Raw genomic sequence first — 27,857 nt, forward strand, 5'->3', positions numbered from 1 at the left:
ATGAACGAACAAATGCACGAATCAATAATTTTCCTGCCCCTGGATTTGCTGCAGTCTGCTCAATTTCTCTTCTCTGAGTCTGTTTCTCCTGGGAGGAGGACCGTGTGTGTTGGGGGTGTGGGCAGATACTCAGGAAAGGGTTTAAGGAGACAGTAGAAAGCTGCAATTCCTATTTTAGAGCCATCTAGCTGCAGTGGGAATGGGGTGGGCCCCTGGCTAGGCTAGGACAGACGCTTTTTCAGTGCTGGAGGGTGTGATGGGGGGGGGGGTGTTCAGCTAATGCAGAGGAAGAGGCGTATCTGGAGACCTAGAAATAAGACTTGAAGGTTTATTGGTTAAGGGAGGAGGAGGTTAAAGGTCAAGGGGGCAAGGACCATGTCCAGGTGTCTCTAGTTTGGACAAGGGGCTGGCTGGAAATGGTAATTTCTTAAAATGTGACATTGAAGATAAAGAGCAAGGTGGGGGGGAGAATTTCAGTTCTGGGTAAGCTTTATTTAAGGTCCCTGTCTGTGGGGAAGTTGACACACCTGTGGTGTGCTCAGGCCTGAGGCTTGGCTGGAGACCCAGGTGTGGGGGGGTTGTGGGTACACGTGCTGGGAGCCAGGGAGCCAGAGGCTGAAGAACCAGACTTCAAGAGGCGGAGAGGAAGAGAAGCTGGCAAAGGAAAAAGTTAAATATTCAGAGAGGATTAATAGAGAGAAAAGAGACCTGGCTTAGGAGGTGGGGGTGCAGACCCGAAGCACAGGAGGTGCCCTTCGTGGTGTCGGCTGGAGGGGATCCACCAGGTGTGTGTGTGTGTGTGTGTGGGAGGAAGGTGAGGGCGCCCATCTGGCGCTTTCTGTTCTCACTGCAGGCAGCAGGTGAGTACAAGTCCTGTGAGTCTTTCCAATTTTTTTTAAGGGGTAAAACTCTGGCACAGTAAGATTCTCCCAGGATGGAGCCTGCAGAGCTGAAGGGGTCGGAGGTGTGGGAGGGAAGGGCAGGCACCTGAAGGGGGTGTGCCAGGAGGCAAGGTGGGTGAGCCCCCTTCCACCTTTTTAGGAGGAGACAAGGGTGGAGATGTAGGGAGTGTGTGTGTCGTATGTCTATTTGTGGGGGCTGTGGATGTGCTGTGTGTGTATGCAAACAGGAGACTCAGGAGTTCGTCTGCTGTCTTGTACAGTTCTGTGAAGTGGGAGGATGAAGAAGGTGGTGGAAAACCAGGTGGGTGAGTGGTGGGTGTTCGGTGGAGGAGGAAGGGGTGAACTGCTAGCATTGAGGGGTCTCGGTGCTTGGGTTGCACGCATAATTCCAGACCATATTGGGTGGTCTGATTGGGCCTATAATTTGAAGTTGTTTTGAATCTGTAGCTGAATGGGTTAAGGTCAGATCTTCTGACCCCAGAGCATGTGCTTCCTTCTCAGCCTCCCAGAGGGGATCCAGGGGAGGTGGCAGTGTCAGAGGCAGCCTGAGTTGCTGCTTTCCCGGGTGAAATGGGAAAGAGGAGGAGGAGACCCACCCAAGAGTTTTTTTTGTTGTTGTTTTTTGTTTTTTTAAAGATTTTATTTATTCATTCATGAGACACACACACACACAGAGACACAGGCAGAGAAGCAGGCTCCATGCAGGGAACCTGATGCGGGACTCGATTCCGGATCTCCAGGACCATGCCTTAGGCCTAAGGCAGGCGCTAAACCACTGAGCCATCCAGGGATCCCCCCACCAAGGAATTTTTAAGATAAGCTTGTGTGACTCTTTCCTTTTGTCTCATTTTCATATTTCTGGTCTTACCACCTGTCCCTCCCTCTTCTCCAAATTTGTTCCATGAGTATTTAATGACTGGGACAGCAGGTTCTGCTCCTATAACTGGAAGTCTTATGTCTTGCTTGGGTTCAGGAGATAAGCTGCTCATCTTGGGTTTGAGACTAGGGCTCCAGATGCTACTTCTGAATGTCTCTGCATTATGGTGAGTGAGTGGTCCATCTGCCATCATATTGTGGCTGTGGAGCCTGGGAGGTCGGCAGAAGTAGAAGCCTGGTGACACTGAGCTCTGGGTATCAGTGATGGGGGCAGGGTGGGAGGAATTTTAATGGGGGGTCAGGGGCCAGAGTTAGTACAAAGCACTAGGTCCTGTGTTGTAGATGCATGCCGTGTCAGGTCAGGTCCTCTTGATGCAGAACCTGAGATGGGATCCTTCAGAATGTGATTAATGGAGGAGGTGCTCTCGGGAGCAGGGGGTACAAGGAAAGCAGAATAGGGTAAGAAGGGTAAGGTAGGATGTGGCCTCAGCTGCATGCCAGCTCCCTTTGCCCCATAGCAACCTCTGGAATGTGGATTGTACCCCAATGTTGGACTTTCCTTGCCTATGCTTTCCTTGAAGTATGGAGGCAGTGGCCATTATTTCTCCTGGTGTCCCCACACAAACCAAGATAAGTCTAAGAGAACACCAACAGTTTCCATTATTACTTCCATTTACTTTGTTTCATATAGCAAAGTCATTCGTTCATTCATTCATTCACTCATTCACCAAATACATATTGTGACTGGCTCTTCCCTATACCTTGACATTTCTGGCTTTTCAGACACATTTTCCTTAAATACTGTACTAGTCACTGAAAGCCAAAGAATTATATGCTCTCAAGAGCATCAAGAAGCCTCCCTTTTCTTTGAGTATTTGTTGGCCTAGGTTATTGCTGTGTTTCTTGGCTTTCTGCTTTATCTAAATAAGTTTACACATCTCGGTGTGAAGAAGGAAGAGAACAGGAGAGCATTGCAGACTCAGGAAGAAGAAGAAGAAGGATAGGATGAGGAAGTGCAAGGCCAAGGGTCCGGGGCAGGCTTCCCAGTCTTGCCAGCTATTGCTCATGGGCCACACCTGGATGGGAAAAGAGAAAGAAGAGCTTGCTTTTGTGGATGGAACCTACCTTTCTGGTATGGATGATGGAGGATTCCTCCCAGGCCACCTTGGAAGTTTGTTGCTATGAAAGATCCTACTTATCACTGAGAAGCTGAGGCTTTATGAACTCATCACTATAGTTTTTAAAATTTTTATTTTTATTTTTATTTTTTGCATATTTTTTTAATTGGAGTTAAATTTGTCAACATATAACATAACACCAGTGCTCATCCCGTCAACTGCCTCCCTCAGTGCCCATCACCCAGTCACTCCATCCCCACGCCCATCTCCCCTTCTGCTACCCATTGTTCATTTCCCAGAGTTAGGAGTCTCTCATGTTCTGTCTCCCTCACTGATTTTTCCCACTTATTTTCTCTACTTTCCCCTATGATCCCTTTCACTATTTTTCATATTTCCCATATGAGTGAAACCATGTGATGAATGTCTTTCTCCGATTGACTTACTTCACTCAGAATAATACCCTCCAGTTCCATCCACATCGAAGCAAATGGTGGGTATTCGTCATTTCTAACAGCTGAGTAATATTCCACTGTATACGTAGACCACATCTTTTTTATCCATTCATCTGTCGTTGGACACCGAGGCTCCTTCCACAGTTTGGCTATTGTGGACATTGCTGCTATAAACTTTGGGGTGCAGGTATCTCAGTCTTTGCATCCGTATCCTTGGGGTAAATCCCCAGCAGTGCACTTGCTGGGTCATAGGGTAGCTCTATTTTTAACGCTTTGAGGAACCTCCACACACTTTTCTAGAGTGGCTATTCCAGTTCACATTCCCACCAACAGTGCAAGAGGGTTCCCCTTTCTCCACATCCTCTCCAACATCTGTTGTTTCCTGTCTTGTTGATTTTCCCCATTCTCACTGGTGTGAGGTGGTATCTCATTGTGGTTTTGTATTGTATTTCCCTGATGGCAAGGGATGCGGAGATTTTTCTCATGTGCATGTTGGCCATGTCTATGTCTTCTTTGGTGAAATTTCTGTTCATGTCTTTTTCCCATTTCATGATTGGATTGTAATACCTATTCTACTAAAGCTATTCCAAAGGATAGAAAGGGACAGAATACTTCCAAACTCGTTTTATGAGACCAGCATCACCTTAATTCCAAAAGCAGACAAAGACCCCACCAAAAAGGAGAATTATAGACCAATATCCCTGATGAACACAAATGCAAAAATTCTCAACAAGATACTAGCCAATAGGATCCAACAGTACATTAAGAAGACTATTCACCATAACCAAGTGGGATTTATCCCCAAGATGCAAGGTTGGTTCAACACTCATAAAACAATCAACATGATAGATCATATCAACAAAAGAAAAAACAGGAACCATATGATCCTCTCAATAGATGCAGAGAAAGCATTTGACAAAATACAGCATCCATTCCTGATCAAAACTCTTCAGAGTGTAGGGATAGAGGGAACATTTCCTTAGCATCTTAAAAACCATCTATGAAAAGCCCACAGCAAATATTCTCAGTAGGCAAAAACTGAGAGCCTTTCCCCTCAGATAAGGAACATGACAGGGATGTCCACTCTCACCACTGCTATTCAACATAGTACTAGAAGTCCTAGCCTCAGCAATCAGACAACAAAAAGAAATAAAAGGCATTTAAATTGGCAAAGAAGAAGTCAAACTCTCTCCACAGATGACATGATACTGTATGTAGAAAACCCAAAAGACTCCACCCCAAAAGTGCTAGAACTCATACAGCAATTTGGCAACATGGCAGGATACAAAATCAATGCCAAGAAATCAGGGCATTTCTATACACTAACAATGAGACTGAAGAAAGAGAAATTAAGGAGCCAATCCCATTTATAATTGCACCCAAAAGCATAAGATATCTAGGAATAAACCTAACCAAAGAGGTAAAGGATCTATACCCTAAAAACTACAGAACACTTCTGAAAGAAATTGAGACAAGATGGAAAAATATTCCATGCTCATGGATTGGAAGAGTTAATATTGTGGAAATGTTTATGCTACTCAGGGCAATCTACATGTTCAAAGCAATCCCTATCAAAATACCATGGACTTTCTTCAGAGAGTTGGAACAAAGAATCTTAAGATTTGTGTGGAATCAGAAAAAAACCCGAATAGCCAGGGGAATATTGAAAAAGAAAACCAGAGCCGGGGGCATCACAATGCTGGATTTCAGGTTGTACTACAAAGCTGTGATCATCAAGACAGTGTGGTTCAGGCACAAAAACAGACACATAGATCGATGGAACAGAATAGAGAGCCCAGAAATGGCCCCTCAACTCTATGGTCAAGTAATATTCAACAAAGCAGGAAAGACTATCCACTGGAAAAAAGACAGTCTCTTCAATAAATGGTGCTGGGAAAATTGGACAGCCACGTGCAGAAGAATGAAACTAGACCATTCTCTTACACCACACACACAAAGAAACTCAAAATGGATGAAAGACCTAACGGTGAGACAAGAATCCATCAAAATCCTAGAGGAGAACACAGGCAACACCATTTTTTAACTTGGCCACAGCAACTTCTTGCAAGATACATCCATGAAGGCAAAAGAAACAAAAGCAAAAATGAACTATTGGGACTTCATCAAGATAAGAAGCTTTTGCACAGCAAAGGATACAGTCAACAAAACTAAAAGACAACCTACAGAATGGGAGAAGATATTTGCAAATGACCTATCAGATAAAGGGCTAGTTTCCAAGATCTATAAAGAACTTATTAAACTCAACAGCAAGGAAACAAACAATCCAATTATGAATGGGCAAAAGACATGAACAGAAATCTCACAGAGGAAGACATAGACATGGCCAACAAGCACATGGAAAAATCTACGCATCCCTTGCCATCAGGGAAATACAATACAAAACCACAATAAGATACCACCTCACACCAGTGAGAATGGGGAAAATCAACAAGACAGGAAACAACAGATGTTGGAGAGGATGTGGAGAAAGGGGAACCCTCTTGCACTGTTGGTGGGAATGTGAACTGGAATAGCCACTCTAGAAAAGTGTGTGGAGGTGCTTCAAAGCGTTAAAAATAGAGCTACCCTATGACCCAGCAAGTGCACTGCTGGGGATTTACCCCAAAGATACGGATGCAGTGAAAGACTGAAGTACCTGCACCCCAAAGTTTATAGCAGCAATGTCCACAATAGCCAAACTGTGGAAGGAGCCTTGGTGTCCATCGACAGATGAATGGATAAAGAAGATGTGGTCTACGTATACAGTGGAATATTACTCAGCTGTTAGAAATGACGAATACCCACCATTTGCTTCTATGTGGATGGAACTGGAGGGTATTATGCTGAGTGAAGCAAGTCAATCAGAAAAGGACAGTCATATGATTTCACTCATGGGGAATATAAAAAATAGTGAAAGGGTGACAAAACATCACTATACTTTGATGTCAAAGAGAGGTCACTGTCACTCATTTCCCCATTGTGGCCCTATCTTTAAAATCAGTGTGCCTGGTAACTTGATATTAAAGTCCCATTCCAGGGCTGAGAGCCTCTGTCTGGTTGATTCCTGGTTTAACTGGTTGAGAACAATTAATCTGGCCTTGAGAGGACATATCTACTGGCAGGAAACTCATTATTATGGTCATTAGTTTATCCACGGCTCAGATAAGGGATAATGGCATGCCACTAGGGTTTTGGGGGATTGAAACAAGTGTGAGAGGATCCACAATTGTCTTGGAATCAAGACTTACTAATCTTGAAAGACTGGCTAAATGGATCAAAACCTGAAAGATAAAATACTGCATTTTTGGTTAAAAACTCAAAATTGTGCAAACACAGATGAGTGGAAGCTGGTGTATGAGCAGTTCACGTGGAAAGACTTAGGAGTTTTAGCTCAGGATATATTTATTTTTAAGTTCAGTAAATATTAATTGGGTGCCAGGCACTGATCCAGGAGCTGGGGACACAGCAGTGAATAAAGTGACATCATCTTTATGCAGCTTGCATTCTAGTCCTGTAATGCAAAGCGATATATAGTACACACTATGCAAGACAAATAAGTAGGGTTTATGGTATGAGCTGGCTACGGGTGGTAAGAGCAAAGGCAATGGGAAATGTAATGGGGTGCTATTTTAAATGGGGGAGTCAGGGAAGATTGTATGAGGAGGTCACATTTGGCCCATTAGCTGTTTGACGTGGCTGCAAAAAAGCTACTGAAATCTGGGTTCTATGATGAATTAGTTCCACTAATTAGAATGACCTGCCTGGACGCCTCTACCCACCTAAGTTCACCTGACTCCCTCCAGCTGCAGGCTGGGCCCTGCAGGCCCAGCTGGGCCTTTCAGGAAATTACCAAGCCAACTTGCCTGACCTTGGCCTCATTTCAGGAAATCTGCATCTTCTCTACTCTTGTGAGCTATCACCACCCCCACAACAAAGTCTGTCATGGATCACTTCCAACACTGCACCCCACTATCTGAGACAATGGTGCAGACAGTGGGGGCTAGCTGGATTGTCCCAGGCCCCCATACTGGGGCTGCCCACTGTGCCCAGATGACCCTGACTTACCCAACCTGAGCTATTGACTCCCTCACTGTTTCAAAGTGCTCTGCTGGCACTGGCTTCAGAATAAGATTCAAAGGGAACATTTTCTATTTTATTGATGTTCATCTTCCTAAGTTTGCACAGTGTGTGGCGTAAATGCTAATTTTTCTAGGTGGGAAAAAAAGTTTTCTCCCAAACTTCTTGCAATTTTATTAATAATGTAGCAAATGAGACAACATATTCTGAGGGCTGAGTCAATCCCGCGGAGGCAGCCTGGGCCTCCGAGCGGCCGTGTTCTTCCTCCTGCTGACTCCATCTCTCCCTCGGTCTCTCTCGGGTGGGTTGCTGAGGCACTGAAGAGCAGAGGGCAGGGGGAATTATGCATGAGCAGAGAGAGGAGACGCTGACCTTCTGTGTTTAAAGGTTAAGGTGATTTCTTGGGAAATGGAACCAACTCACTAATCAGAAGCTGTTCTGAATTTTTCTGCAAAAATTAGACCCTGTGACTCACTTCTCAAGCTCTGTTTGTGAGGATATCCATATCTATATATAAAACAACTAAGCCAAATTCAACCTAAATTTATTAAACACCTACTGTTTTCCCAGTCTTAGGAAGAGTTAGGCTAAAAGGGACACAAGGAAGTAAATCAAAACCCTTGGTCGTCTGTAACACATAAATAGACCTATGCAGTCATCTTTCATCTCCAAGCTACTTAAAAGGAGCAAGATAGTTATTCTGGGGATTTAGTTAAAGGCAAACACGATTGGGGCACATTCTACCCCTACTTTTATGGTCATGTGTTGATGTTAAAGCAATGCTCAGGATTAAGGTCATTGGTGCCATGCGATCTTAGCCAGTAGGTCAAATTGAAGAGAGACACAGGAATGGCTTGGAACTCAAAAGTCACTACACTAGACACTTAAATACAAATAAGATACATCTGCTTTCTAAAAACCAAGCCCAATTAAGATAGAGACCTTTTCTGTCTTGCTCTCTGCTATATTCCCAGAACCTACATCAGTGTCTGGCATTTAGTAGAAACATAATGATGTTTGATAAATGAATGAATGAGTTTATAGTAGAGAGGGAGGCAGACATGAATATAAGTGTCATACATGTCTTGCAGTTCTGTGTGTGTATATGTGTGTATGTGTGAGATTAGGGCACAGAGAGACTACTAAAGAGAAAGAAGTTGGTTTTCTCTATTAAGTGGGAACAAGGTATAAGAAAAGACTTCACAAGTATATCAGCAAGAATTATTACTTTTAGACAATAGAAATTAACTCTTGAAGCACACAAATGAATTTATTAAAAAATAGGGACCTCACAGAATTTCTAGGAGTGCAGAAATATGAGGCTTGACAGTATGGGATCCAGGAATCATTCTCAAAGTTGTACAACAGAACTGTGTAGTCTAGAGGAGATTCATTGCCCCTTTGCTGGACATAGTCATGGTGGCTTTCATTCTTGACACCACAGGGCTGGGCCCTGGGCACTGACATAGAGCCTGGACATTGCTGTCCTCAGCCCCACCAGAATGAATTCTGTGCTGTGCATCCTTCATACTGCTGGCCATAGGTTCAGAATCTGACTTGGGTTCATCTGACTGGAGAAACTGAGGTCACATCAGGCATCCTGTACCCTAGCTACAAGGGAAGCTGGGAAAGTGTGCATCTGGTTGGTGTTCTTACAAAGAATTCATGAGGTGAGGAGTTTGTGGAACATGGATGGGTGTTCAAAAGGTAAAGAAGAAAGATGCATGATTGTTACAGTAGCACAGATGGTCCTCGCTTGCCAGGGGATGAAGTTGGAGATGTCTTGGAGATAAATTATGCAGATTTTTGTATTAACTTGTTTAAAAGTTTGGATCCTTCCCCGTAAACAGGTAAGAGGCACTAATGGGTTTTAGGCAGGGGTGTGACAGGGTCAGATTTACATTTTAGAAGGCTATCCCAGAAGGCAGAGTGGGGAAAGAGAAAGAGCAGGTGTGTGGGAAGAGGGATGGCAGCAGGTTCTGGCCAGAGCTGAGGAAGTAGAGGAGGCAGTGGAGATAGAAATGGGGAGGCGGGAAGTAGGAGGGACATTATGGAAAGGAGATCAATGGGGCTCTTGAAGGTGAAGGAGAAGCTCTCAAGGAAGACTTGTAGGTTTCTGGCCTGGGTGGACTGGTGAGTAAAGGGAAGGATGAGAGACTCCACTAGAGAGAGGTGAGAGCAAAGGCCCAGTAAAGAGCAAGAGACTAGAAACACCAGAGAGAGATTGAGAGAGAGAGAGTATGCTCATGGGAGAGCAAGCTCTTAGAGAAATGCTTGAGCACAGAGGGAGTTGCCATCTTGAGTCTAGGGGGTTCACTTTTTCCTCAGAGGCCAGGGGAAGAAGGTGAAAGCTGGCTATATATATAGATACACTTTTAGATGCGGGTTCGTGGTTTCAGGAAGTTGGGGGAGCTCATGTCTGAGGGATGTACATTTCCCCAGTTCCTTGCCCAGCCTTCCTACATCCTCTATGTGATTATCTCCCTTTTCCTCTTCATCTAGCTCAGAGGTCACCAAACATTGTCTTCAAGGGCCAGATAGTAAATAGCTTTTGCTTGGGGGACCATCAGGTCTCTGCTGGGACTCTAGGGTTGTGAAGCAAAGCAGCCACATATGATACATAGACAAAAGTGCCAATAAATTGTATTTATTAAAACTAGCACAACCATGGTTTACTGACCCTAATCTAGCTGATTCCTATTCATCCTGATCCTCCTAGTAGATGTTCTCATTTCCTTCATAGTACTAATCTCAATTCTAGCTATTTTTTGGTTGTGAGCTAAGCATCCCCTTTACTCATTCTTATAGTTCAGTTGGGGGAAGCTGTGCTTTCTTGTCCTCCTGGACCCCAGAGCGGCACACATAAGAACTAGCATGTCTCCTGTGCTTGTCATGCCAGGTACTGCTCTAAATATTTACATGCACCAAATCACTCACATCATCTAGGAATTCCAATAGAGAGACTCTGCTCTTATTCTCATTTTACAGATAAGGAACCTGAGGCTGAATAACTTGCTTGAAATCACACCATTGGAAAGTCGAGGGTCAAGATTTAGATAGTCTGGCTCCTCTTGCTAAGTTGCTGGCAAAAAGCAAAGCAAGTGAATTTGAAGTTGAGTTCTTCATCTGGTAGAAAAGGTGCTGGGTGAGGCAGGGTTCACCTGAGGAGGAGGAGGATGGAAACCTAGCAGGGTTGCTGTGGAGAAGGCAAGTGGGAGCTGACTGCGGATAGGTAGTGGCTTTGCCCTGTGGTCCAAGTGAGGACAGAAGACTCATATGGGTGTCATTCTACAAGCTGTGGGCTGCTTTCAGGACAAGTGCAGTGGCCAGTCAAGGGAAGGAGCCAGCTGAGGTCTGGGTTATAGCAAGTTGGGGTTTGCCAGTAGGTTATCCGGGGTCAAAGCAGCAACCTCAAGGCAGTTGCAGCGTGGATCAGATTGCCCCAAAGGAAATTTCTGGTTTTGGTGCTTACTAACCAATGTGTTATGTGGACACATGGCCTAACTTATATGGACCTTGATTTTCTTATACACAAAGTAAAGGTGGTAAGGCTGATACTACTGTGTTTTGGTGACAGTTAAGAGAAAATTCATCTGAAGGTGCTGTCAGGTGATAGGAGCTCAATGAATTGGCACTGCTTTCTCTTCTGGTAACTTTTTGTCCATGAGGCTCCATGAGAGCAATATCTGGTCCAGGCTATTCAAGCCATGCCTTGAGAAGCTGCACACCTTCCTGTCCAACTGTGTGCTTATGTTTCCTCTCTTTCTGGTCCCAGCAAGTGTTCTCAGTTCTTACCAGATAGCACCTAATATAGACTACTTCATACCTATCATGTGCTCTGGACTGATTTTGATGTTGTACTGAGGTGTGTGTCCAGAGAAGCGCACGCCATGTGCCTCTGTTTTATGTGGGAGGAGGGGGCACATACTCATGTATGCATTTGCATATATGTACCTGTCACTTAAATTACAACCTTCAATTCCCTGTGGTTAGGGTAAGTTTCTTTCATGATGTTATTGGTAACCAAAAATACAAAAGCAACTAAAAACAAAAAGGTAGAGCAATGCTGATCAAGTTTTTGGAGAATAGGGATGATGGTGTATAACAAACCCAGGAACCAAATAGGTTGCAAAGAACTTAAAGGACAGGTCACATCTGATAAGATCAATTTTAGCATGGGTAAAAGAAAAAAAAGCAAAATATTTTTATTATTTTTAGATTATTTATTTATTTATTTATTCATTCATGATAGACATAGAGAGAGAGAGGCAGAGACACAGGCAGAGGGAGAATCAGGCCCCATGCCGGGAGCCCGACACGGGACTCCCATCCCGGGACTCCAGGATTGCGCCCTGGGCCAAAGGCAGGCGCTAAACCACTGAGCCACCCAGGGATCCCCATATTTTTATTATTTTTTAAGATTCATATAACAAATTGTGCAAATTCATGGTAGAAGGAAAAGTATCTAAATATATGATAACTGTTTGGGTGAAGAAGCCCTAGAAGTTTAGTTGACTAAAAACTCCTTATGGGTAAAAGACTGCCTTTGGACCATCCATTCCTCCTGAACCCTTCTATCCAAGCCAATATAGTGATACTGAAATCATGGGATTCCTGACATGATGCTTTCCTTCCTAAATCATTTTCCCTTCACTAACCATGAATCTGCAGACCCCAAGTAATGAAAATATTTTCTATAATGAAAGATTTCCAGACCTTGTGGAAGTCATGAAGTCTCAAAAGTAACAACGTGACCTTTGGCTGCATTGCTAAGGGTACATGCTTAGACCTTAGAAGGATGCCTATCCTATTTGTAGTCTGTACTGGTCAAGCCACACTTGGAAAGTTGCACTCAATTCAGGGTGCCACGTGTATAGAGTGCATTGTACAACTTGAGTGTATGGGAATGAGTCAAGGAAATCAAGAGGGTTCATGGTGCGACATAATTCTTCATGGATCTCTTGAGTTTCTACCTATCTTCTGAACAAGAGGCATTGACAGCTCATCCATGCATGCCAGAGATAATTTAGAAAGGAATTTTCTTAGAGTGGAATAAAAAACTCCTGAGGTCCTTCTTGTAATGTATTTTTGAAAGTCAATGATATTCCTCATGTTTAGAAATTCATCAGCTAAGAGACATTATTTTGGATCTTTGGTCTCAGAGTGCTACCTCTTCAACTGAAAATGCTCCTGGAACCTGGGTGTTTTGTCATATATTCCATAACTTATATCAGGACTACTGGCTTGGACCAAAAGAGAGCACAGAGAAGGAGTGAGGGCAGTGTGGGCTGGTAGTACCAATAACTATTTTGTGAACAGGGCCTCAGATCTTTTCCTCTTCCAGTCTTTATAAAATTAACTTCTCCCTTCCCTCTAGCTCTTCACTGAGATTGGTTTGCCTTCCTATTTTATTATCATCAGCAAATAGTAACAGAGTATATAATGTGTGATATTTGCAGAAGGAATTAATGAAATATAAAATGTAATCTTTGACTTTTATATAATTTAATTCTTTCATTCATTCCACGAACTATTATTGAGAACCTACACTGTGCTAAAATACAAAAATGAATAAACCATACTTCTTGCCTTAAATAATCCACAATTGATTTGGGAAGACAGGATCAAGACACAGGAAAAAAATGTCAAAAAACGAGACTATAGAATGAGTAGATGATGGGATACAAATTCATGTCTTCTGTATTCGCCGACATTCTTTCCAGAACTCTAAAGAGAATCTCACGCTTATGACCCCTACCCCTTCTTCCCATGCAGTAAAAGAAGAAAGAAAGCCTCATGGGCTAGGGGAGGAAGGGCAGCTTTCTGGGGAGGGGCCAAAGAGCATGATGCTGGAGTAGCTTTGGAATAGGAAGGCAAAAAAAAAAAAAAAAAAAAAGGAATGGGAAGGCAATTGATAAAAGAGGGTTTTAATAAATATTACTACAAACTATGCGTTGGGAGACCTTTTCATGCCCTTTGAGAGATGTGAGTAGAGAATAAAATTCCTTTTTAATTACTTTGGGCAGTTGAAATGTTCCTTCATGAAATCAGCCCCACTCTGAGACAAAACCTTCTGGTTACAAGTAATGTGGATAATGCTGAACCAGTATTGTTACGGAAGACTTCACTGTGGAGATACACTGGAGCTTGATTTCTGAGGCTGGGTTGGAAAAGCCAGACAGGTGGAGAGTAAAGGGAAGGCATCACATGGTAGAGGGCAGAGGGATGGTGTGTGGAAACAATAGTGAATGTGCTAGAGAGGAAAAGCTGAGTGCATCTCCAGAGGCCAGTGGAGAGGCCCAGGTAAAGAAGAGTTTAGGGGTACCAATCCAGTTCACCGGCTTCTCTGGGAGCTGTCTTCCATCCACCAAGACTTTCCTCTGTATTTCCTATAATTCATTGTCTACAGACATTCAGAGTCTATCCAGGGCATGCAGTAAGGGTGTGACCCCTCCTATCTCCCTTCTGATGAAATCCTACTGCTCTAAATTTCTCCATCTGTGGTCCTGGCTAAAAGAGTGCTTGCACCCTGTTTTCACTCATATGAGGCTTTGGGCCTCACATCCAGGGCCATTTCCTAGATGGCTAAGACAGGATTGCAGACACACAAATGAATAAAATATTTATGATGGACCTGAGAGGCTAGTTTAATCACCTACATCTCTTTCCTCTTGTGTATTAATTAATCTTGATAAATCCCCCTACCTCTTTTTTTTCCCTGCTGCAACCAAATTGCTCAAGAAGGCACATTTGCGGAAGACAGGCTGAGGGGGTATTTCAGGAGAATCTTCAAAGAATAAGCCCTAAATATTTCAGATGGAGCAATGCTTGTAGCAGATCCATCATCAGAGAATACAATTTTGTTGACTTCATGAGAAACATCCATTTTTATGGACTTTAAAACTGCCCTGAACTCACTCTGGTCTCTGTGACCTCCTCTGTTATGACAAATCCAGCAGGATGGGTCAGGTTGGAATCCATCAAAATGAAACCCTAAGCTGTACCATCAGTACCTACTAAGTCATAACCAAATTGTCTGGATATTTTATGCTAGAGGATGAAGAAAAAATGGGAAGAGGTGTCAGGAATTATGACCCCCTTTCAAAGCTCTGGCAACTCCAATAAATCCTTTTCTGTAGTTAGACAATGAGTTTTACCCTGAAGATGAAGAAAACCCAATACCAGCATCATCTATTCACCACGGGGATGGGCTGCTGCTGCTGCTGAATCCTAGAGAACTTTCCCTCTGTCCTTCTCATTTACATTCAACTAATTTCCAGAGTAGCCTCTGATTTAGTTTTCTTACTCTTATTCAGCTCTTCTATAATGAATAAGATTTAATAATATGCATAATGCGACATAATTTCTGACATCCATTTCCAGGAAAAGAAGACTCTGATTTAGGATGCAATGTCTTAGTCTGTTTGGGCTGCTATAACAAAATACCACAGACTTGGTAGCTTATAAACAACATAAATTTGTTTCTTATAGTTCTAGGGGCTGGGAGGTCCAAGATCAAGGCACCAGGGTGGTCTCGTTTGGTAAAGGCCCTCCTCCCTGGGGCCTTCTCACTGTGGTGCTTCCTCACTGTGTCTTCCCATGGTGGAAGGGGCTGGGGATTTCTCTGCAGTCTTTGATAAGGCACTAATCCCATCAATTAGTATTCTTCTCTCATGACTAAGAACTTCCAAAGGCCTCATCTCTTAATGTCATCATCTTTGCGGGTTAAGATTTCAACATGGTTTTTGGTGGGACATAATCATTCAGACCATAAAAGGCAAATAATAGTGGTAGGAAGACATTGAGGGAGACAGTAACATCCCTCTAACTTCCAGGTTCTCCAACTATGGTGAAAGAGACCTGGGGGTCTGGCAAAGTAGAGTGTGCATGTAAAAGGACATCTATTTCAGTCTATGTGTGGGCACATGATGGGAGAAGCGGCAGAGAGAAGCAGGGCCCACAGCACAGAGGACATTTTATGCCAGTAAATCTCAAGCGAGGCTGCTCATGAAAATCTCCTGAGATTTTAAGAAATACCATTGTCAAGTCCTATTTCAAACTGATGTATTTTTAATAATTTATGTCTTAGGGTGAATTAATTCAATTAGATTGCTTTCCCTCTAAACTTCGGTTGAGACCACTGAATAAATAGAAGTTTCGTTTGGGGGAGTTAATTAACCTTGAAGCATGGATTAATTAATTAATTAAGCAACCATTTGTGGGTTGTTTTTCTAGGCACTGTACAAGAATGAGATAGGGAAGTCTTTGCCCCATTCTTTGAAGACCTTACCACCAATAGAGAAGATATGCAAATAAACAGATATTTTACAATACTGCTCTTGCTCAGAAAGTTTTCTAGTCAGAGAGATCCCTGATTCCTTCCAGCATCTTGTGTTTTATATATTCTTATCTTTGGCTCTTACAAAGCCTGGAGAGAACCTGGAGATATTTTGGAAGAGTGTGGGTTTTTTTTTTTTTTTTTTTTTTTTTTTTTTTTTTTACTAGTTTCTTCTAACAGCTGACATGGGCTTGTCAGATGCATTTAAAGGGCTGCAGTAGAGGGGTACTAATTGTCACATGTATAACATTGTTTCTTTGGGAAAATGCATTTTGCATTAGGAAAGGAAATAAGGTGGAAACCAAAGACATTTAGATTCATATAAAAATGGGGGCATTATTGATGCTTTTCTTTTGCTTCATCTAGTAAATGGAATGACAAGGTACCAACGTGATGTGATTACTTGAATTTTCTGCTTATGGGCAAGGAAAGGAAAACTCTTATTATTTCAATTACCATTGGAAATATTTCAAGAATATGTTCATCTGCTTTTCTGCCTTGGTGATAGAGTATAATGGATATAATGGAATATTTGTTTCCCTGAACTTCAATAGCTTTGCATTTTGATGTTTTAATCACACATCTCCTTGTGTTATTTAGTAATTATATCACTATGGATCTTATCTCCCTGTTATGGTATGAATGTTTGTGCCCTCCTCACATTCATGTTGAAATTTGGACCCCCAAAGGTAATGGCATTAGTAGGTGTGGCCTTTGATGGTAGTTTGGTCTAAGGTGGAGTCCTCATGAATGGGATTAGTGCTCTGAGGAAAGAGGTCCCACAGAGCTCCCTGCTCCTTTCACCATGTAGGATGTGATGAGAAGTCTGGGACTCTGGAGAGGGCCCTCACCTGACCATGCTGGCATCATGATACTGGACTTTCAGCCTCCAGAACTGTGAGAAATAAATTTCTACTGTTTATAAGTCATCCAGTCTGTGGTATTTTGTTACAGTAACCTGAACAGACTAAGACAGCTGCTTTAGTGTCTGACAAGTAAGGTGCCATGGATGCTTGCCTGGTAAGGGATGGAGATCAACGAAAGAGGGTAGATCTAATGCATTAAGAATAGAAATGACAACACACGAGAAATAGAAATTCCTTATCAAGGCATGGGGCAAGCCTGTCTGAAGTAAGTTTATTAACTGATTAAATGTGTGTTTCTCTCCCATTTGAATCCTAGTCTCTGATATCTGTAGAGAAAGGAGCACCTGAGAGCTCCTTAATTTGATGGATGCATATTACTGACCTTCGGAGACCAGTCATCGTGCAGCTATGACCCAGCTGGGAGGCACCACTTCTGTCTGGGGAGTAGTTCCCCTGCTTCAGCTCCCTCTCTTCCTGATGAGCACCAGTGCTGGCAAAGGTTGGATTTAGCACAAAGCCTAGACTTGGGAATGTGTAGAGAGGAAGATTTATTGTGGAAGAAATGTTTTTAATGTAAACTCAGTATTTTAGTTAAGCATTGTTTTTCTGCACAAGGCGAGACAATACTCATGTAACCAATATCCACAAGTGTAATGACTATACAACTAATCCATGCTAGAGGACACATTGTTCAAGGCTCAGAAAGTGTAAGCTATGTGTGGACTCAATGAACACACAGACAATACATTTTCTCTCTAGGATGAGCACGGGTGAGTTATCTTTGGGGCATAGGCATGAGTCACATTGTGGTCTGGCCTTTGCTTGCTAATGGGTTTGTCTTTCCTTGAAAGAAGGCTTTAGCTGTTCAGTTTAGTTTTGTTTATTTGCGATGTTGTGTTCGAACTTTGCCTGCATGCCTAGAGGCTAGAAGGCCGTGGAAAATGTGTGTATCTAACTCTAAAAGCACAATCACATCCACTCAGACATGGGCACCTAGGGAACATATTTTTACTCCAAGAAGCAGCTTAGGTTGGAAAAGAAAGCTTTTTCCAACTTTGAAAACATGAAAAAGAAAAAAATGTTTAGAGATGAAAATTCATAAAACAAAATCATTTATCCAAAAACGTAACAAAATTTCCAGCAGGATGTTATGGGTAAATTGACCTTTGTAGTAGTTTCATTTCAAATTTATGTGTCCCTTACAAAGTTGCCTCCTTGTTTTAGTTTTTGTTAAATCAAGAATATGGTTTATCCTCATATGATTTAAGTAATATTGATTGGAACTTTCAATTGTATTGAATGACAATGTATTGTGGCAAACGGAGAGAGGGCATCAAGAAAATCTGTTGGTAGTACTCAAAAGGATTAGCTCTTCTGTCTCAACCACAGTGCTTAAAGAACAACATTCTAAGTTAATAATAATAAAAAAGATGCATTCTCTCCTAAGGTATTTCAAATAGTTTATAGTTTATGAGAATACAGATTACTCTGTAAAGGGATTGTCTAGTGACTGGAGTTTCACAGAAAGAAAAGCTAAAGTATAAAGAAAAATAGATTTGGGGTTTCATAATGTAGGAAATATGGGAAAGATTAAATCCAGTTTTCGAGAGGTCAAGCAAATCAACATATTTAGCATACGAAAGCAACCAGTGATAAAATATCTTATGTTTTATGGGTTTGGTACAATGCCCAGCAAACTAAATGTGCTTAATAAATTTTAAATGATATCAACAATATTCCCTTGTTGCTGATAGAGAGTTCATGTCCTCACTTTGGGAGGCTTTATTAACCCTTTAGGTATGGTCACTTGATTGAGGGGAGAGGGTTTACTGAAAAGCAGCAGGGGTGGAAATGATGCCTCTCCCCACCATGAACAGATGTCTCACGTCTCATTGGGATAATCGATTCTAATATTATTAAGCACAAGCCTAATAAATCTGCCCTTGTATTTTTCTGATACAAATACAATATACCTACCACTGCTCAATATCTTTCATATGTGAGGTAATAAAACTGATCCAATATGAAATCTTGTACTTTACATGTAAATTGGATTGCTATGGGCCATTAGACTCTTTACATAAACAATATATTTTGTTTAAAAGAAAACTGTGCTCAGTTTCACATTCTGGAAGTTCATAATGTGCAAAACCACATTAGCAGAGTAAATGGTGTCGGGAAGGAATCTGGCATGGCCAACAGAGGCATAAAGGAGAATGGGGACTTCACTTACAGTAAAGGAACTTTTCTCTCATGGGTGGTTTTAACAAGATGGCTGCCAACAGGTGAACGCTCACTAGTACCGGTGTCGTTAAAAACCTTAATTCCAGAATCATTCTCTAAACCCAGGGCTGAGGCAGAGAAGCCTAACCAAAGCAGCAAATTATGTGCCTCTCCAAGAAGACAGCCATTGCTGCACAGAAAGGTGATGACATTTTGAGGCCAAGGCTGGCAATATAATATGATGTCACAGTATCCATTTTTGATATTAGATAATGGCCTTCATTCTGATAGGTCAGTATCTCATTCCTTGGCTTATTTATCTCCATTATGTACAAAATCTGCAAACCAGAACTCACAGACAAACCTTACCCAAGTGTACTGCAATATTTGCATCTTGGCCTCCTTTGCAACGCGGATCCTTGTGCTCTGCCACAGCTGTCAGAGTAATGGCTTTTTTTCCCTTTTTATCTGGGTTGGCTTTATTCCCAGATTCCAAATGAAAGAGACAGCATTTTACTTGACCACCCCATTCCAACCGTTAAATACTGTGCCTTCAGGCTCTGATGCTCTAATGGTCGATTAAAGTTGATAACAGTCTGTCCAATTTCCATTTTTTAACATTCAGCCTGCTGAAATTGTAATATTGTGAAAATCTGAAGTCTACAGGACCTGCCTGAGAATCTGTCTGGATGTCAACACATACTAATAAACAAGGGGGGAAAAGTAATGCCAACAGGTCTCAGTGTTTGCAGAATTTGGGTTAGCTATGTAGCCTGGCCAGTTTGTGTAGAGTAGGAGTGGACGATAGATCAACCAGTCTGTCAAACAGGATATAGAGTAGAGCCACTCATGGGGTAGTTTATGGCTGCAGAAGGCAAACATCCTCAAAAATTCTTTAAGCCACCAAACCGCATATACGTTCCATTCCTACCTGCCTCACCAAGTGCTCTGCCCTTCTTGGTCTTGTTAAAAGCCTTCCTTAACTTGTTTGGCAGACACATAACTCATAGTTCCTAGACTTTGTTGTTAGGGCTGAAGGGTCACAAAAGTACAAATCTAATTGAGGTATTTTCAGAAATCTGATTTCTCAGGGGATCAGAATAAAATAGTTTGAAATAATCTCTTTTTCAAACCAACATTGGTCTTTCTTGAGCCTTAGGAAAACAGGACTAAAACCAGGAATTCTGAGATAGATTTGTAGACCAGTAGAATTTTGAGATAAGTGTTTTGATACCAGTCTTCTAAGTGATGGAAAAAAATGTTACAATGAGACATACTCCCTGTATGTGTAATATGCAGACTCTATTCAGTTCCTCTTGTTGGACTAGTCGGCTTGCCTTTCTTAGCCACACTTGGTTTCTTTTCTGAACGTGAACGATCTCCCAGAGCTCTCATCTTTGGTAAGCTGTTCTCATTTTTTCCAATCAAATACTCAGCTCTAGGATGCTTTTTTCATGTTGGGGAAGCAATTGCCCATTTTCTGAGTCTTTGCTGCAAAAGTAAGTGCAGATGAGTCCTTCGGACTCAGAAATTTATCACTGTCGATAAATATGACATTTCCAGGAATGTGGTTTCAATCTCCTTTTTTTCCTAAGCAGGCTGAAATGAAGACTGGAGAACTCAAAGGGTCAAATATTTAGTTCCCCATGTTATTACCACATCATAGAGCCTGTGCTTACTTTTTTAGACAAATAACCCTTTTGTCTAAAAATATGGAAATCATTGCTTAAAAAAGGATTCTTTCCAACCCTATCCAACAATTTGAACACTAACTCTTGTCCACTTTATCTCTGTCATGGTAGGGTAGGAAGAGGGCTTCTCTTCAAGGAAAGGGAATATTCATAGTTTTCTCATATACAACAACATAAAAGAACATGTAGAAATTTAACATAAAAAATTGATGTGACTCCAGAATTTTTTTCTCCTGTTTTTTGTTTTGGGGTGTGGTGGCATCAAGCCTGCCCCATAGCACATATGCAATGATGGCATTTATCTTTATTCTTTTTCTCCATATTACTGAGGATGTGGGTGCTTAATGTTTATTGCTGAAATGCTTTTGAATTCTGGGAAGCCCATGCTTCAGACAATGTGTGTGAATTAAAGGGGAGAGAAATACTCCATCTTCCAGGACTGTCTTCATTTCCCAGAATTAGCTATTGATGTTTGCCTGGTAGAAGCTTTCGGTCACAAACTTTCTGCTTCAAAAATCCATTTCTATTTACATGTTTGCCCCAGTCTCATCAATTTTCTTCTGCCTTTCCTGAAATCCATGAAAAATCCTTGCATGTTAGATGATGATGATGATGATGATGATGATGATGATGATGGCAGCAACTAACACATAGCACGTTATCATGTTTTCCAACTGGTTTACAAGGGTTTACTTATTTAATCCTCATGGCAGTGTTGTAGATACCTCCTCATTAAACATGAAAAAGCTGAGGAATGGATTGGTTACATAACTTACCCAAGGTCATATAGCAAGTAAGAGATCATGTGAGAGTTCAACTCAGGACAAATGACTTGAGAGTTTTCTGCTTAATTTATCCTGTGGGTGAATATATTCATTTGCTTAGGTTGCTGTAACAAAGAACACAGCTTGGGTGGCTTAACAGAAATCAATTTTTTAAGGCAAGAGTTCCGAGATTCAGGTGTGGGTAGATTTGGTTTCTTCTCTGTCCTTTGCTTACGGACTACCACCTTCTTCCCGTATCCTCAAGTGGTCTTTCCAATGTGCATGCTCATCCCTGGTATCTTATTGTCTGTCCAAATTTTCTTCTCTTATAATAACACCAGTCAACTGGATTAGAGCCCACCCAAACTGTCTCTTCATTTTTGGTGAATCACCTCTTTAAAGGCTCTATCTCCAATTTAGACCATAACAGTGCACTTTCGAAGATGTGTTTCCCTGGCCTTTGAGTCTTCTGTCTTGCTTCATCATTGGGTATCTATTTTTCTCCCTCTATACTTGGCACTCTACTTTGATAGCATGTCCAGACCGTCTACCCAAAGAGGCTCATACTTGGCAGACTTTATTCCACCTGAAAACTATACTAAATCTCAGTTAAGAATCTATTTCCATTGTCTGCAATGTCTGGAATGAGGTGTTGCCTAGAGCCTGCTGTTGGCATTACTGAGTGATGCTTGGGTCTTCTTTGTACCTCTGAGTTGTGATATTTCCTCAGTTTCTGTTGGGCATGCTCAGTTGTGAGGTCTTAATCCTCAGTTTTCTGATTATCCCTCCACATTCCTTATAGGATGTGAGCCCTGGTTTTAGGATTAACTTTGTGTTCTGCTACTTTAAGGAGTTCAAAACCCCTCAGTCTACATTCATCTCTGAAGTGTCTTCCAAAGCTCTACAAGGTGATGCTTGATAATGCAAAGTGGGAAAGAACATTACAATAAAAGGTTGGAAGCAAATAGAAAATTAGAATAATAATTGGAAGAAAGCAAAAAAAGTCTGTTATACATATAATGTGTTATGGATTGTATAATTTATAGGAAAGTGCTTGAAAATACTTCAGTGCTCTCTGGTGGGAGGTGGCATTGTTATTATAATTGTTGTATTTGTTTTATTATTCTTAACCACAATTCTGGTTTCTGTCAAAGTTGAACATAGAAATGAATCAGTAGGTGGATTGGAAATCTGGAAGGCTAGGGTGCCGTGGAACACCTGTGAATGGGGAAGCTGTCTTCTTGGGGCTCTTACCTGTCCAGTAAGCATCCTGAAGATCAAGGGAACATTCAGCCCAGCTTCCTAGAGGAGCAATTGGATGTTGAAGTAAAAGGTCTGTCTGTGCTGTAAATAGAAGGAAAGGGCCAATTCCCAAATCAAGACCATGCAAGATTCGTTCAAACTGTGGGGAAATAATACAGGCCACCAAAACACAGAACAATTCCAACCTGGCAAAGGAGTTAGAATCAGAAACACTCTTGCAAATATAGCAGAGAAAGAGGCGAGGCTAGAGAAAAAATAGGCCAAGTAATAAGTGCGAAAGGGGATTGAAGCTAGTAATGACTCAAAAACGGCTGAGCTGCCAAACCTATTTAAAAATCCTCTTAAAAACAGAAGCAGAGAAGAAAAGGAACATGGACACAAGTGGCACAGGGATGACCTTGAAGAATAATTAAACCAAAACCAAGTGAGGGGCTATTTTGCAGCTCAGAACATAGAAAAAGCAGTGTGACATGGCAGGATTCCGAAGGCATTAAGGGAGCCTGTGCTCCTAAGCTAATTAGTTCACACACTTACAGTTATTTTGGGGAAAAGTAATAGGGGTCTAAAGATGCTAAGAAGAGAAGGGAATATAAAAGGTGATTTCAATCTTAAACCAAAACAGAAGTCTTATGGAAATGCAGTTCAGTACAGCTGATGTCAACATGCAATGGGGCCTGTGAAGGAGGGACCCCGGCATCCAGAGGGTAATGGGATCATTGGCAGGAACCATGATTGATTTTTTTTAAGAACAAAGCAGGCCCAACAATCGATTTTTTTCTTGTGCACAGGAATTGGCCCAATTTTAAAAGATAGCATAAATCTTTGAACTTTACTCATGCATTTGGTACCAGGGTTCATATTATTTATTTCAAACCTGGGGCAGGTTGGCTGTATGGGCCCTTGCCACATGGATTGAGAGTGGCCAGAAGACCAAGGCAAAGGAGGGGGCAGATGGCAGTTTATCCAGCTTGTAGTTGGGTGAGGAGTAAATCATTCAAGTTAATGAAGCCTTCAGGTGATTCTCAATTGAAGGATTCTCATATTTCCCTCAGAATGTGAAGTCTTACACAATAAGATTTGAAAATTGTAAGATGAGGTTTGGCTGAGGGCAAAACTGGATATGGTTTTAGTAATATAACTCAGTTTGAAAAGATTCTTGCCTTGGATGATTGACCAGACTATATGAGTTCTCATGTTCATTACATTTTGGGTATTTTATAATTCTAAGAATAGTGGTAATTTTGAACATGTGAGAAAGCAGGCAGGCTGACAACTAGAGGTTCAGTTGGAATCCCAAGGAAAGACAGTTATCCCAGGGTAGTGAGGGTCACAGACCCTTCGATGTTGTTTCTTCATCTATGCTTTGCTTCATTCTAACATTGAATATGCTGTTTCTATTGCCCCAGCCTTTTCTGAACCTTGCACTTTTCATCCCATAACCTATAACTCATCTGATTCCTGAGTACCCCCATTGTTATTCCTAATTTGAGTCTAGGTATATTTTAGGTAGAATCCGTACTGTGAAAATGCAGAGTAGGCAAATGTCAAGGATATAGCGATCAAGAGGAATACATAATCTAGTACTTTTATGGCTTAATTCAGAAATCCTTGTGGGCAAAGGTATATAAGTCTGTATGATTATGTATGGATAGAATGAAAAAAAATAAAGTTCAGGATATAATCTCTTGAGATTCCTGATTATAATGTTTAAAAATTACAATATGAATAGGAAAAGGAAAAAAGATTTTTTTGGGGCAGTGAAAATACTCTATATGATATTATAATGATGGATATATGTCATTACACATTTGTTTGGATCCATAGAATGTGCACCACCAAGAGTGAACCCTGTTGTAAGCTATGGACTCTTCATGACTATGATGTATCAATGATCCTCTGGCACATGGTTTTGATAGTGGGGGAGGCTGTGACATGTAGAGCCAGGGGTGTATGGGAAATCTCTGTACCTTCTCAATTTTACTGTGAATCTAAAACTGCTGTAAAAATAAAGCCTATTTAAAAAAAAGAAAAAGGAATCAACTTTGATAAAACGAAGGACAGGCTAATAGATCATATAGAAGGTCTTGGCTCATGATCCTCCTGAAAGCCCTCTCCTTATATGATTTAATTGCTCTTGAAGCCTCTAGCACAGGATCTTTTCCATTTTATAGATGAGACTATTGAAACACAAGTCAAGGGATTTCCAGTTTTAGCTTCTACATGTAAAGAGCTTGGAAGTAATCATTCCCATCCTTACAACAAGAAAAAAGCTGGAAAAAATGTCACTGACTTTTCTTAGAACATTAGAGAATGATGTTGTAGAGTAACCATCACTTCAAAATCTGGGGAGACAGGTAAATACAGAAAAATCACTCTGAAATATGCTTACCTGGAACAAAGGTAAAATAAAATTCTTTATATTTCTTATCTTTAATTGATCTAGAAGATAGCTGTTGAAGTAATTGTAGTAACAATTTATTTGTATAACTATGTGATTGTATGATTTGGCTTATGGATAAGTAAAATGAATAACAACATTCTCGTAAGAGATAGAGAGCAGCATTTCTGATATTTATAAGGCACTTTTACTAAACATGAAGCAATGCAACTATTATTTGAGGGTGGGCCTAGATTAATTAAAAGTGTGTATTTCAAATTCTAGGACAAAGATTAAGTTTTTAAAAAGAAAATAGTTGATATGCAAAGAGAGGAGAGAATATGGATTCATGTAAAATGCTCAGTTAAAACCAGAGAAAGCGTAAAAAAGGTGTGAAAAATAAACAAGTGCAATGAATAAAAACAGATACAAATATAATAGATATTAATTGAACTATATCAATAATAACTTTAGTGTAAATGGTCTAATTATACTAATTAACAAATAGAAATTGCCAGAGTGAGTAAAAAAATAAGACCCAACTATATTTTGTCTACAAAACAGCCACTTTAAATGCAGTCACTCAGATATGTTAAAAGTAAAGAGATGGAGAACAATATACCATGCCAACATTAATCAAAAGCTAGCTGGAGTAGCTATATTAATTTCAGACAAACCAGACTTCAGAACAAGGAAAATTATTAGCAATGAAGAGGCACATTATATAATAATAAAGGGGTCAATTCTTTAAGAAGACATAACAATCCTTAATGTATATTTAACTAACCAAAGAGTGCCAAAATACATGAGGCAAGACTGACACAACTTCAAGGAGAAATGGGAAAATACATTACTATAGTTGGAGACTTGCAGTAATTGATAGACAAAGCAGGCTGAAAATCAGTTAGGCTGTAATCAACCTGAACAGCACTATCAATCAACTTGATCTAATTGACATTTATAGAATATTCCATCCCATAATGATAGAATGCATATTTTTCTCAAACTTACAAGGATCATTCACCAAAATAGACTACTTTCTGGTATGCAAAATACATCTTAGCAAATTTAAAATAATAGAAATCATATTATGTTCTTAGACCATAATGAAATTAAATTGGAGATCAATAACCAAAATAACTGGAAAATACTCAAATATTTGGATATGAAATAAAAACACTTCTAAATAACACATGAATGAAAGAAAAAGTCTCAGGAGAAATGAAAAATTATTTTGAAGTCAATGAAAATGAAAATAAAATTAAAATTTGTAGGATGCAGTGAAGGCAGTGCTTAGAGGGAAATGTATAGCTTTAAGTGCATGTATTAGAAAATAAGATCTTAAATAAATCTTAAATCACCTTAGAAAACTAGAGGAAAAAAAGAGCAATTTAAACCTAAAATAAGCATAAAATAACTAATAAAAATAAGAGCAAATGTCAATGCAATTGAAAATAGGAAAACAATAGCAAAAAAATCAATGAACCAAAAATTGGTTCTTTGAAATGTTAATAAATTGAATAACATCTAGTCATACTAACCAGGAAAAAAGAGAGAAGACACAAAATTTCCAAAATTAGAAATAAAAGAAAAGTTATCACTACTGAGTTAATGGACATTAAAAGGATAATAAAGACATACCATGTGTAACTCTATGCTCACAACATTGATAATTTAGTTTAATTGGTCAATTCCTTGAAAGATACAAACTGCCAAACTCTTATGAGGATAGATTGTATGAACAGCCTTAAATTTCTTAGAGAAATTAAATCAATAATTAATAACTTAAAAAAAAGTACCAGTTCTAGTTCCAGGTGCTTTCATTGGTAAATTGTGCCATGCATTTAAGGAAGACATGATACTACTTTTCAACAATCTTTTCCAGGAAAATAGAAACAGAAAGAATACTTCTTGACCATTTTATGATGCCAGCATTAATCTAATGACAAAACTAGATAAGGATATTATAAGAAAGGAAAGTTATATCAACATAGAAATAAAAGTCCTCAATAAAATATTAGTTAATTGAATCAACATTGTATAAAAAGAGTTATACACCACAAGCAAATAGTATTTATTTCAGGTATACAAGGCTAACTCAACATTAGAAAAATCAATCAATGTAATCCATCATGTTAACAGGTAAGGAAGAAAGTCATATGATAGTATTGACTGTACAGAAAAAGCATTTGACAAAGCGTAACGCCAATTCATGATAAAAACTCTCAACAAACTGGGATTAGAGGGGAATTTCCTCAATTTGATAAAGAATATTTACAGAAAACTGACAATTGACAGTATTATATTTAATGGTGAGAGAATTTCCCCCCAGGATCAGAACAAGTCAAGGATATCTCTCGTCACTCCTACTCAACATTATATGGAATCTCAATTAATACCATGAGACAAGAAAAGGAAATAAAGTTTTAAAGATTGGGCATGAAGAAATAAAATTGTCTTTGTTTAGAGATGACATGATTGTCTATACAGAAGTTCCAAAGAATCAAAAAACTAATAAGTAAGCCAAATCTCCTTAAGCAATGAGTATGGCAAGGTCATAGGACACAAGTTAATATATAAAAGTCAAATGTTTTCCTATATACCAATTCAGCTTAACAAAATTGAAATTCAGATTATAAATATAATTTACAGGGGATCCCTGAGTGGCTCAGCGGTTTAGCACCTGCCTTTGGCCCAGGGCGCGATCCTGGAGTCCCGGGATCGAGTCCCACGTCAGGCTACTGGCATGAGGTCTGCTTCTCCCTCCTCCTGTGTCTCTGCCTCTCTCTCTCTCTCTCTCTCTCTCTCTCTCTCTATGTATATCATAAATAAATAAATCTTTAAAAAAATAAAAATATAATTTACAATAACAGCCCAAAATGAAATGCTTAGGAATAAATCTAACAAGAT

The 27,857-nt window shown here is 40.3% G+C and overlaps 1 long non-coding RNA gene across 1 annotated transcript in view; it reads left to right on the forward strand.

Moving 5' to 3' along the window:
* The first annotated feature begins 296 nt into the window (after positions 1-296).
* LOC140600724 (uncharacterized) overlaps positions 297-27,857 on the forward strand; it is a 111,980-nt gene continuing 84,419 nt past the window's right edge. Inside the window, exons 1-2 of the long non-coding RNA XR_012003885.1 lie at positions 297-860; positions 16,946-17,128. This is a non-coding gene — a long non-coding RNA (uncharacterized lncRNA). The remainder of the gene's footprint in view (positions 861-16,945; positions 17,129-27,857) is intronic.

This window comes from Canis lupus, chromosome 12, assembly GCF_048164855.1.
Source record: "Canis lupus baileyi chromosome 12, mCanLup2.hap1, whole genome shotgun sequence".
Lineage (NCBI taxonomy): Eukaryota > Metazoa > Chordata > Mammalia > Carnivora > Canidae > Canis > Canis lupus.